At 46.8% G+C, this 10,705-nt stretch overlaps 1 pseudogene; it reads right to left on the bottom strand.

Annotated features, from left to right (window-relative positions):
- Positions 1-4,436: 4,436 nt before the first annotated feature.
- LOC127189949 (40S ribosomal protein S3a-like) lies at positions 4,437-5,507 on the bottom strand (annotated as a pseudogene).
- Positions 5,508-10,705: the final 5,198 nt, after the last annotated feature.

Here is a 10,705-nt window from a genome sequence, read left to right as displayed (position 1 = left end):
AGGTCCCCAGGCAGCATGCTGACTGCAATCCCATTGCCTGGCTCAGCAAGGCCACTTACACAAATGCAGTGTAGACAGTACCAGGACCTGCTCAGCAGGACTCAGAGTAAACCTGGGGTAGACACCTGGGCTCGGTTCTGAGTACGATATTAGGCTCAACTGTGACATTCATAACTTTTTTAACATTTATGTAAAAGTTTCTTTCTTGTTTTGGCCCCATTTTATGGTTAGTCTAAGGCCAGTTTGAAAGATAATATATTGTGACTGTTATATTATTTATTTTCGAGCCAACTTATTGATTATTGCGTGGAGAAAATGACAAATGGTGTCTGTGCAAGGCACGGTCAGCAGGTTCTATTAAAGAAATGATAGTATTGCTCATGGATTGTTAAAAGCTCCAGTTTAGGATCTTTATAGGTTTATATCCATCACTATTTAATGATCAAATGATGAAAAATATGAGCTGTGGGGACAATTTTTTTTCTGCGGGAGTTTTATGTTTAAGCAGTTAGCAAAATAAGACACTCCATTTTGGTGGGGGAATGGGGGTGGTGATGAGGGAACCCAGGAAGATTTGATTTCTCCATATTTAATAAATTGTAATAATTAATTCTTTAGATATTTAATCCAGTAGCAGGACCAAGAGAAAAGGAGCTGCTGGGCCCCCAAGAGAAACCACACTTGTCCAGCATTCAGGGCTCTTGCTAGGGTGAGGAGGCCAAAGGCAGGCCTTGTCAGATCTAGTTTTTCCTACTAGCTACAGGGCTGGTAAAAAGTTCCTGGCCTGGTGGGAAGTAGTGTCCCTAAGAGTAAAGTCATGACATCAGGGTCTGTACGTGGCAGCCAAGGCAAAGACGAAACTCCCATGTAATACAAAGTTAATACAAAGATGAAACTCCCATGAAACCCAAGGGAGGGGATGGGGATCTCTAGGGGCCTCAGGTGGTTCCAGGTGACTGAGCATCAGGTGTAGAATCCATACTCTGAGCTACAGAACAAGAGTCCTCTGGTAACATGTGTACTGTCTCATGGCTCAGCAGGGGAGACAGGTTATTGGTTGCATGCTTTTAATACCGGCATTGGGGAGGTTGAGGCAGGAGCATCTGGAGTTCCAGACCACATGGCACTTCGTAATGAGATCCTGTCTCAAAAGCAGCTTTAAACAAGATTCAAGTACACAAGGCTTTGCTATGAAGGGAAGGCTGAAGTAGGCCAGGAGGACACTCCTGTACCTTTTTTTTTTTTTGGCCTGGGAGTTCTGTTGGGAAGTCCAGCCCAAAAGGAGAGAGCAGGCCTCAGAGCCTGAGAATTTCCAGTCACTGAATCATGCCCTTCATTCCACTGTTCCTAAGACTGATCTTCTTGGGACCATCTCTTCCTGAAATACCCTCTTCCTAAAGGGCCGTCTTTCCTCTAGAGATCCTGAGCCTGGCTCGAAGGGGCAGGTGCTGATTAGGAGGGGACTGTCCAGGCAGGAGCAGGTAGAGAAGGAATGGGATGTTGATCATATCTTTTGGCAGCAGAAGCTTATGGTTGGTCAATAACATCTGTTCTAGCTCATCCTGGGCACTAATGAAACTACAACTCCCAGCATTCCTTGATGTTATCTGGCCCAGGCCAACCCTTTGATATCTGTGATGCTGGGCCTAGCCCATAAAGACTATTCACACTCAATCCAAATTCTCTCTTTTCCATAGACTGATATTGATGCCTGGGTATGTAGCAACCACATAAGGAAGGGTCTCTGCTCTATGACCCCAATGAAAGGGCGGTGACCTCCGCCCTTTCAACTCTACCCTACCCCCCTCCTTCCACAATTGTGAAATCAGCTTGTTTGTTGGGCCCTGACTCTTTTTGGATTCCTTAGTCTCTCCCATCAAACACCAAGAAGTATGTGGTCTGGTTCTACAGGGGCTTCCTGGGTTAACTGCACTCTTTTTCAAAACCAACTCAAACTAGCTCAAGAAAAAAGGAATTCCTGCTCAGTTAACAGGTTAGATGTAGACAGATCTGGCTTCAGGCACAACTGGTCCCAAGAGGAACATCCCCAACTTTTTTTCCTAACTAGATTCTTGCTCTGGGAATCTACATTTTATCCAGGTTGACAAGAGCCAATGTTTGCTCACCCTCATGGCCAACAGAATTCTAAGGCCCATTATTGGCCGAGCTTGGGTCACGTGACTTCTCCTGATCCTAAACACAGCGGTCAAATAGATGAGGCCTTCTGATTGGCCAGCCTATTTATTACATCTGCCTTTTGGGAAAGAAAGAATCAGACAGTCCACATCAATGGCCACTGCCCTACATTCTCCTGATGGCTGAAGCTCCCTCACTTTTCAGACTTCTATTGTTCTAGAAGGTCTTCTCACTGACAGTGGGACAGCCTGGGAGAGGGAGTTTGTGCCGAGGCTCTCAACTGTGCATCCCATCCCAGGCCCTCGCTCTCTTTGTTCTTCAGTCTTTTCACCTTTTGTCCCATGAGGCTAGTCATATCACGACCAGCATATGAGGAGGGACATAGGGAGTGCAAGGGAGAAGGGGCGCTAGTCTGTGTACCCTTCCTCTACACCATACCTACCCTCAGGGGCTGCATGGCGAACATCCCTCCCTCTGTCCCATGTCACTTGACAGTGTATCAGATTTCCTGCCTTGGAGTGGGTACCTAGACAGTCTGGCAAACTATAGGGATATGAGGGTCTTCCAGAGGGGCCCTGTTCCCCAGGCTGGGTGACTGTTTTAAGCTGCGTACCCAGGACTGTGGCCATCACAGTCCAAGCACGTTTCTCTCTTCCTCATTAGAAACAGATGCTTTTCTATAATGACAATGTCTTTCTGGAGATGGCCTGCATTTTAAAGGAAGCCTCACATTAGATTTCTGGGTCTAACCTTGTCAGCTGTGTGCTTTCTGGACAATTATTGGTGCTGTCTGGGCCTCGGCTTCTTGAGCAGCAAACGGGGTGCAGTACCTTTGACCCCCACAAGGTAGCTGTGAGCATTTTATGTGTAACATGGCTCTTCCTGAGATGTGACCAAACAGTGCACTAACCACAGACCAAAGAAAGAATTCTAGGCTGGCTCAGTGGAGAGTGTGTTCCCTGCTAAAGTGTGAGGGCATGGGCTTGGATCCGCAGCACTCACAGCAAGCCCCATGAGTAGCGCGTATCCACAGTCACTCCTACAGCAAGACAGGAGACTGAGGCCAAGAATCTCCCGATGCTCACAGACCACCTGGCTCAGCAAACCCCCAAACAGGCAAAGAGCATGTTTCAGAGTAAAGTAGGCTGTGAGGACCAACACCAGGGTTTGTACTCTGACCTCCACATGTGTGCTGTGGCATGTGCCCACATGCAAACATGCTCGTAGTACACACAAAGTTTTAATTTTTAAAAAGAAAAAGAAACGATTCCATCTAAGCCCAGGTTGGCTGTCCAGTGAGTTCTCTGGGCTATTTACAGGCGTATAGGCAAGGGGTTAGCTGTAGGAGCGTGGCTGATTTTGGTAGCTGTGTCACCAACATTCCTCTCCGCCTGACAAGTGACCAAAGGTACAGCTCTGGAGTTCTCTGCTCAGAGGGCAGGCAGCTTCACTGAAGACTTCCCTCTTTCCATTCCTGCTACTGTTTACTGCTTGTATAACCTTAAGGGGTAGGGGTGGGGGTGCGGAGCTTCCTGAGTCATACAAGTCTCCCTCCTCCCTCCAGGAGGAAGTGTTTCAACTGGGAGGAAACAGTGAACCGTGAAAGTATTCGCATTACTTGGTATATTAGAAGGTGCCGCCGGTAGTGGTGGCACACGCCGGTAGGATTTGCTGAAGGAGGCAGAGGCAGGAGGATCACGAGTTCGAGGCCAGCCTGGGCTACAAAAAAAAAAAAAGCACTTTCTAGAAGGTGCCTAATAGACGTCTCCTTCTACCTCGAGTATGAAGAAGTGTAAACAGATCCACTGCTTGCTTGCTGTCATTTTTATTATGCTTCCTCCAAATAGCTGTCCTGGGGAAGCAGGAAGAATCAATATTAGCAAGCCACCCTTTAGTACGGAGCTCCGCCCTCATCTGGACTGTCTCATAAGCAATTCCCATATTCCAACGAGGCCCTCAGTTCTTTCTCAGGACTCCCACAATGTAAATGACTACACGGTGGGTGGGACAAACAGCAGCCATGTATTCTCTCACCTCAAGGGGCCAGACACCTGAGATGGTGTGTCAGCAGGGTGGATCCTCAGAAAGGCCCAGTGGGGACACTTCTGTGGTGGTCGCTGGCAGCCTCTGACATTCCTTGGTTTTCGGTAGCGTAACTCCAAAAGTAATTCATCTTCCCATGTGGACACTGCCACCAGACTTAGGACAAGCCTACTCTGGTATGAACTCAAAATAACCAAATACATTATTTTATTTTACAGATAGGACTTTTTATTTGTCACTATTAAAAAATCTGGATTTTAAACAGATTGTTGGACTGGTGGTTCATATCCATCAGCTTGCTCAACTTTAGCACCTGTCTTGTCACCAGTCGTTTTTCCAGAACTACCACCTTCACCGTGGAGCTCCATTAGTCTTCCCAATTCAAACTTGGGTTTTTCGGCATTTCTACTTTACTTTTAAAAAATGTAAATAATTTATTCAGATTACATCCCGATTGTTATACCCTCACTTGTATCTTCCTGTTCCCCCTCCCCTCCCTCTTTCACCCTACTCCCCTCCCTGTGACAGAAGGAGACCTCCTCCCCCAACATAGGACCACAGCCTATCAGATCTCATCTGGATAGCCTGCTTCCCCTTCCTCTGGGTGTCACCAGGCCTCCCCTTCAAAGGGAAGTGGTCAAATAGGGGGCACCAGTTCATGTCAGAGTCAGTCCCCACTCGCCACACAATTTTCTAATGAAGACATCATGAATAGGACTGACGGACTGGCAAGCTTTCTCTATGTCTTTCCCAGTGCTGTCTGGAATCAACCTATTAGCCATTCCCTTCAAGTCATTTTGTCTGCCCCTCTCAGGTCATGATTTCTATCATCTTCTTCTGGATCTGGTGGACCTGCTGCTGCTGTGCATATGATGCCTTGCATATCTGATTGTTGCGGTTTTCATTGAATCCAACACAGAAAAGATAGAGCAAATAACCATTGGTCGTCTTGACATAAACATGAGCTTCAATCATGGCCTGCCATTTTTTGACCATGGAACATGTTTTGTGCCGGGCAAGATCCATACAATGGAAATTAGTCCGACAGTTTTTGCCCTGAACATCCTTAATAGTTAGCTTAAATTTTCTAAATGCAATTCATCATTCTGTAGCTTGGCAAGGCTCACTTCAAACACACGACCTTTGTAGCCATCAGATGCAATTTTGGTTCCTTGGTCCTTGTGACTAGTGTTTTCCAATATTTCTAATATTGAACATAGCAGAGGTTTGACAACACACCAGTCTTTCTTAGAAAACGGACCAGCCACTTTCTTCTTGCCTGCTTTCTTGCCTCCTTTCATCAGGTGCTTGTTCTTGCCAACCACCATGGTGCTGCTCCGAGAGCCAAAAGTGCAAGCACATTATTTTAAATGCACTCACATGTTGTGGTTAATTTACCAGTATGGCCTAATAAACATTATTATTATGGCAGTATTTTCTAACCCACTAGCAGTCAATCAAGACACAGTCACCTGTTATATTTTTAAATAGCCCTAATTAACCTGGAGCACAGCAGATATTAATCCCCTAAACTACTTCCCATAGTGGGGCAGATACGAAATACCTGTCCCAATCCCATATCATCTGGTTCTAATAATTTCTATCAAGCCATCTCCCATCCATAATCCCAAGTACTTGCTAATATTCTTCATCTGGGTCAAATCTCCATCCATGTCAGCCATGTGCTTCTCCTCCACCTAACCGATGATGACACAGCCTCTTTCGTCTCCCTCTCCCCGGGTCTCTATTTCCTCCCAAGATTCTCCCTATCTCCCCAAGCCCTGGATCCTTAGCCACACCCATCCCATTTGCCCGGCCCAGGTGTGATGTCCTTTTATTGGTCAAACATGTTAGGCTCTTAGGGAAGGTACAGGCGGGTTGCAGAGACAGCGATCATTAATTAGCATCAAAACACACCAGACCGACCTCCAACAATCATGTTTTGAGGTTCCAGTGCCTGAGCTGTGGTAGGACACCACTTGGTCCTCCACACTTACTGTTAGCAGAGGAGGAGGGATAGAGTGGAGCCAGAGAGATGAGGTGGAAATCCTCCAGTGGGGCAGCCAAACCATTTTTTTTTTTTTTTTTTTTTTTTTTTGGTTTTTCGAGACAGGGTTTCTCTGTGTAGCCTTGGCCATCCTGGACTCACTTTGTAGACCAGGCTGGCCTCGAACTCACAGCGATCCACCTGCCTCTGCCTCCCGAGTGCTGGGATTAAAGGCGTGCGCCACCACGCCCGGCCCCATTTTTTTTTTTTTAAGGTTTTTCGAGACAGGGTTTCTCTGTGTAACAGTCCTGTCTGTCCTGGACTCGCTTTTGTACACCAGGCTGGCCTCGAACTCAGCGATCCGCCTGCCTCTGCCTCCCAAGTGCTGGGATTAAAGGCGTGCGCCACCACGCCCGGCTCAAACTTTGCTGACTTCATCTGTGGCCATTTCTAAATTCACTAGAACACTCTAGAACAGCATATGTTCTGCGAGGGCATTCCAAGTGCTTCCCCTGAGGCATGGCTGGAAACCTTTCTCCTCTCTCCCATCCTCACCGACTGCATCCATGAGCTGTCCAGGGCTGTGCTGGATAACTCTCCCACAACAGTTTTTCTTTAACTTTTTATTGATTCTTTGTGAGTTTCAGACCATGAGTCCCAATCACACCATCTTCCCATCCTTTTGTATCTGCCCTTCACTCTTGCAACTACCCCCTCCCTAACCCTGCACCAAACCAACCCAAACAAAAAAAGTAAAAAAAATCTCCTTGGGAAGTTGTAGTGTGTCCCACAGTATACCCTTTTGTCCACACATCTTTACTTGCAAATGTTCACTGCAATGAGTTCGAAGCCCCTGGCTTCTGCTATGATACTGGATGCTCCCAAGGACTCCTTTCAGATATCCTGTAGTTGTCCTGTGCCATAAAGATTCTGCAGCTTTGGATCTGCAGGACCAGCCCCTTCGCACACTCCAGCAGTTCATAGATGGGGTAGATGTTGGGGTGGGCCAACTCAAAGCCCTGGATCTGGGCCTGGATGGTGGCTAAGTTGGACTGCCAGCTCCCCTGCACTTACACCACCAGGGTGAGCTCTCCAGCACAGCCCTGGATAGTTCATCTGATGCTGAAGCTGGCAAGAGGCAAGGCCAGGGCGCATGTGCTCCCGCTCCCTCTCCCCCTTCCTCCCTCCCTCCCTCCCTCCCTCTCTCTCTCTCTCTCTCTCTCTCTCTCTCTCTCTCTCTCTCTCTCTCTCTCTCTCTCTCTCTCTCTTGTACCTTCCCTATTAGGGCCAGCTCTACTGTGCTGCCCAGGTAAAGGGTAGGACTGGCTTTCTAGAGTGCTGCAGCTGGTGAGGGGCAGGGCCAGCTCTGCACAGCCCTCAGACATGGCCCCAGCAACAGCAGCCCAGTTTAGGTTTGTCCACCTGGCTTTGGTAGTAACAGACCCCAGCTGCTGCAGGGCCATGGACCCAGACATGACGCTTGGTAGCAGTATGAGCCGGGATCTCACCATGGCCTCAGGTGGCATCACCGGCTACTCACATCAGGCTATTCCTCACTACCTTTGACTCTCCAGTTCTGCCTCTCTTCGTTGTGCACGTTCTTTCTCTCCCACCTCCCCACAACTAACTTGTTCATCTTAGTGGTGCCCTGAGCCCCTGGGTATCTGGGGTTGTCTCAGGTGTGCTCCACCTACTTGGGCCACATGGTACCAGGCCTCTTCCATATCTTATTAAATACTATATGTAGTCGCATCTCAGATATGACTTTATTTTCAAGCTCAAGACCTATGTCCAAGCATAAGCAACAAAGACTTGTTAGAATACAGGGAAATCCTAGAACTCAATCATTTGGCTTTCTTCCCAGTGCCTAAAGCTGAGAAGCGAGGCTTGCATTTCTGTGTCCACTTCTTACCCTAATTCCACTTATAGACCATCTATGTCAGTCTTTGCTCTAACTACACTTTGGATGCCTCTGCTCTGTGCATCTGTGGGAAAGAAATTTTTCACCAACTCTAGGTCCCAAGGGTCACGATAGGCATAAGATTGTGATTGGTCCAGCACAGTCAATAGATGCTTTCTGGGTCAGATATTCATCTATTATCCAATCAACAGCAACCACCTGTCAGTTAACGAAGCTAAAGGCATGAGGTGTGGGGATGTGGGGGTGGGGGTGAAGGATGGTGGGTGAGGCTATGAGGTGTGGGGGTGTAAAGGTGCAGGGGTATCCTCTATGAAACTGCTAGTGGGCAGTCCACCTAAGGAACAGTTAGGGTTTAACACCTTTGATAAGGACCTCAGACAAATTCCATGGCCTGGATCGACCTGGGGAGGGTGGTTTATTCTTGACATCCTGCATGCTGTTTGCTATAAAACTCCCTGAGTCTCACTTTTGCACAGACCCAGGTTTGCAGGTGTTCCTGCGTCTGGCCAGTCATTTGAAACTTCTTCTTTATCCACAAGAGAACACCAATTTTACGGACCTAAGCTGTAGACATGCATGTGTGTGACCAGTCATAGTGACATCCTGGCTGAGCGTAAACCCTCTACTCTATATGAAATGATTCGCAAGGCTGAAGGAAAAGCCTTGGCCATGAGTCTTGAGAATTGCCCGTGGGTAAAGACAGGCATGCCTCTCCTGAAAAATGCTCAAGGAGGAGACCTAGACCTTGGCTATGTGTTCAAGTGTTAGAAATAGCTGAGATGAGGAAGGAGCTGGTAACCACCTTGAGATTCCTCACCTGCAAGTCTTTTCTTGGAAATGGTGCCTGTGATCCTGATGACTCTGGGACCTAGGACCAATGGAAACCCAGAAGTGGCATCAGAAGTGACAGGATAGCCCTAGATATCAGCTGGCCATCATAGTCCAAATAGGTCATTCTTATTGGCTCAAGTACCCCACCAGTCATTACATTTGAGTTAGAAAGCCCAAGTAAGAGCCCATGTGTGATGGAGCATCCATAACTCACCTCCTGGATCAGTTAGCAGCCTCTTCCTAGGGTCATTAGTTGGAACATTAATGTGTTTTTATCTGTGTGTGTTTGTGTTAGTTTTAATTAGGTTATTTAGTTCTGATGTAGGTTTACTGTGATAAATGGAAGTTCTTAGGGTAAGTTCCCTTTTTCTTTTTGGGATTGCAATATAATGACAATACTTCTCCTTTCCTTTCCTCTCTCCATCTCCTACTCTCATATACACCTCCCTTCTCTCCTTTAAATTTATGACATCTTTTTTTGCTAATTGCTATTGCACACACACATATTTATATTTTACCTGCTCAGTCCATATAATGTTACTTGTATGTGTTTTCAGAGCTGACCATTTTCCGTCGAACATTTTCCGTTGAACAACAAGTTGGTCTGCGCTTCCCTGGGGAGGACCACCTCTCCTGATCTCAGCTTTCCTTGGTTGCCTGTAGTTCTTTGTGTAGGGTTGAGGCCTGGTGGCTTTTCCCCCATCCACTTTGACATGTCTATTGATGTGATACTTGTTCAGCTAAGGTTTAGGCAGTAATATTGGTGAGACTTTATGGGTGTGGCTTCTGCTATTACTAAGAGACACAATCTCACAGCAAACTCCATGCTCCTTTGGCTCTTGCAGTCTCTCCACACCGGCTTCCACAGTGTTCCCTGAGCCTTGGGTGAAGGATTGTTTTGTAGATGTAGCCACTGGGTCCGGACTCCACAGCTCTGCATTTTGATTGGCTGTGGTTTTCTGTAGTGGTCTTGTCTGTTGCAACGAGAAGAGTCCTTGATGAGGAGTGAGGACTACACTTGTTTGTGAGTATAAGGAGATCTATTTGTAGATTGCTGCTAGGGATTGTGCTGGTTTATGAAGTTAGTGGTCATAGATTCTCCCAGAGAATCTATGTGACTTCACTAGAACTGAGTAGTTAACTAGGTTTCCAGTACCAGGCATAGTTTCCCTCTTGTTGAGTGGATCTTAAGTCTAATTAGAGCTGTTGGCTACCACCAAGGTGTGTGTGCTACTACTGTACCCTTAGGGTCACTGTGCCATTCTGGTTGTTGATGTGGGTCATAGAGGTCATAACTGGGTAGGACTGTTGGTTGCCTTCCTCCTTTGGGAGGTAGTATGGCATCTTCTGGTACCATGAATGCTAATCCTCATGGAAGGCACATTCAGGCCAGTTTCACCTTAAGGGTTTCTGGGCTCAATTTCTGAAGTGCATGGTATGTTCAGCATGCCACCCCTTGGGGAAGGGAGCAACCAAGGAAAACAGTAATAGCCTATAATATTATAGGAGTCTCTTGTACAGCCATAGTGTACAACTCTGGCTTCTTAGGTCTGTTACTGGGCTTTTTGCTAGGTGGTCTTTGGCTCTTGAAAGGAGCACTGTCAACCTAGATGAAAAATGTTCATTAAAACTATGTCTGTATATTTATATACAGAATTACATGCATTACAGTTATTTTAGGTAAATAGTTAATAGTATGAATCCTTGAAGCTTCTTCAAACATCCCTTTTTGCCCTCCTTTTTCTGTATTTTCCTTCCTCCCTCTCCTAAAGAGCCCCTTCTCCATT

The sequence above is a fragment of the Acomys russatus genome, chromosome 5 (genome assembly GCF_903995435.1).
Source record: "Acomys russatus chromosome 5, mAcoRus1.1, whole genome shotgun sequence".
NCBI classification, from domain to species: Eukaryota; Metazoa; Chordata; class Mammalia; order Rodentia; family Muridae; genus Acomys; species Acomys russatus.
Note: the sequence above shows the minus strand (reverse complement) of the source record. Positions and strands in the feature narration are given on the sequence as shown.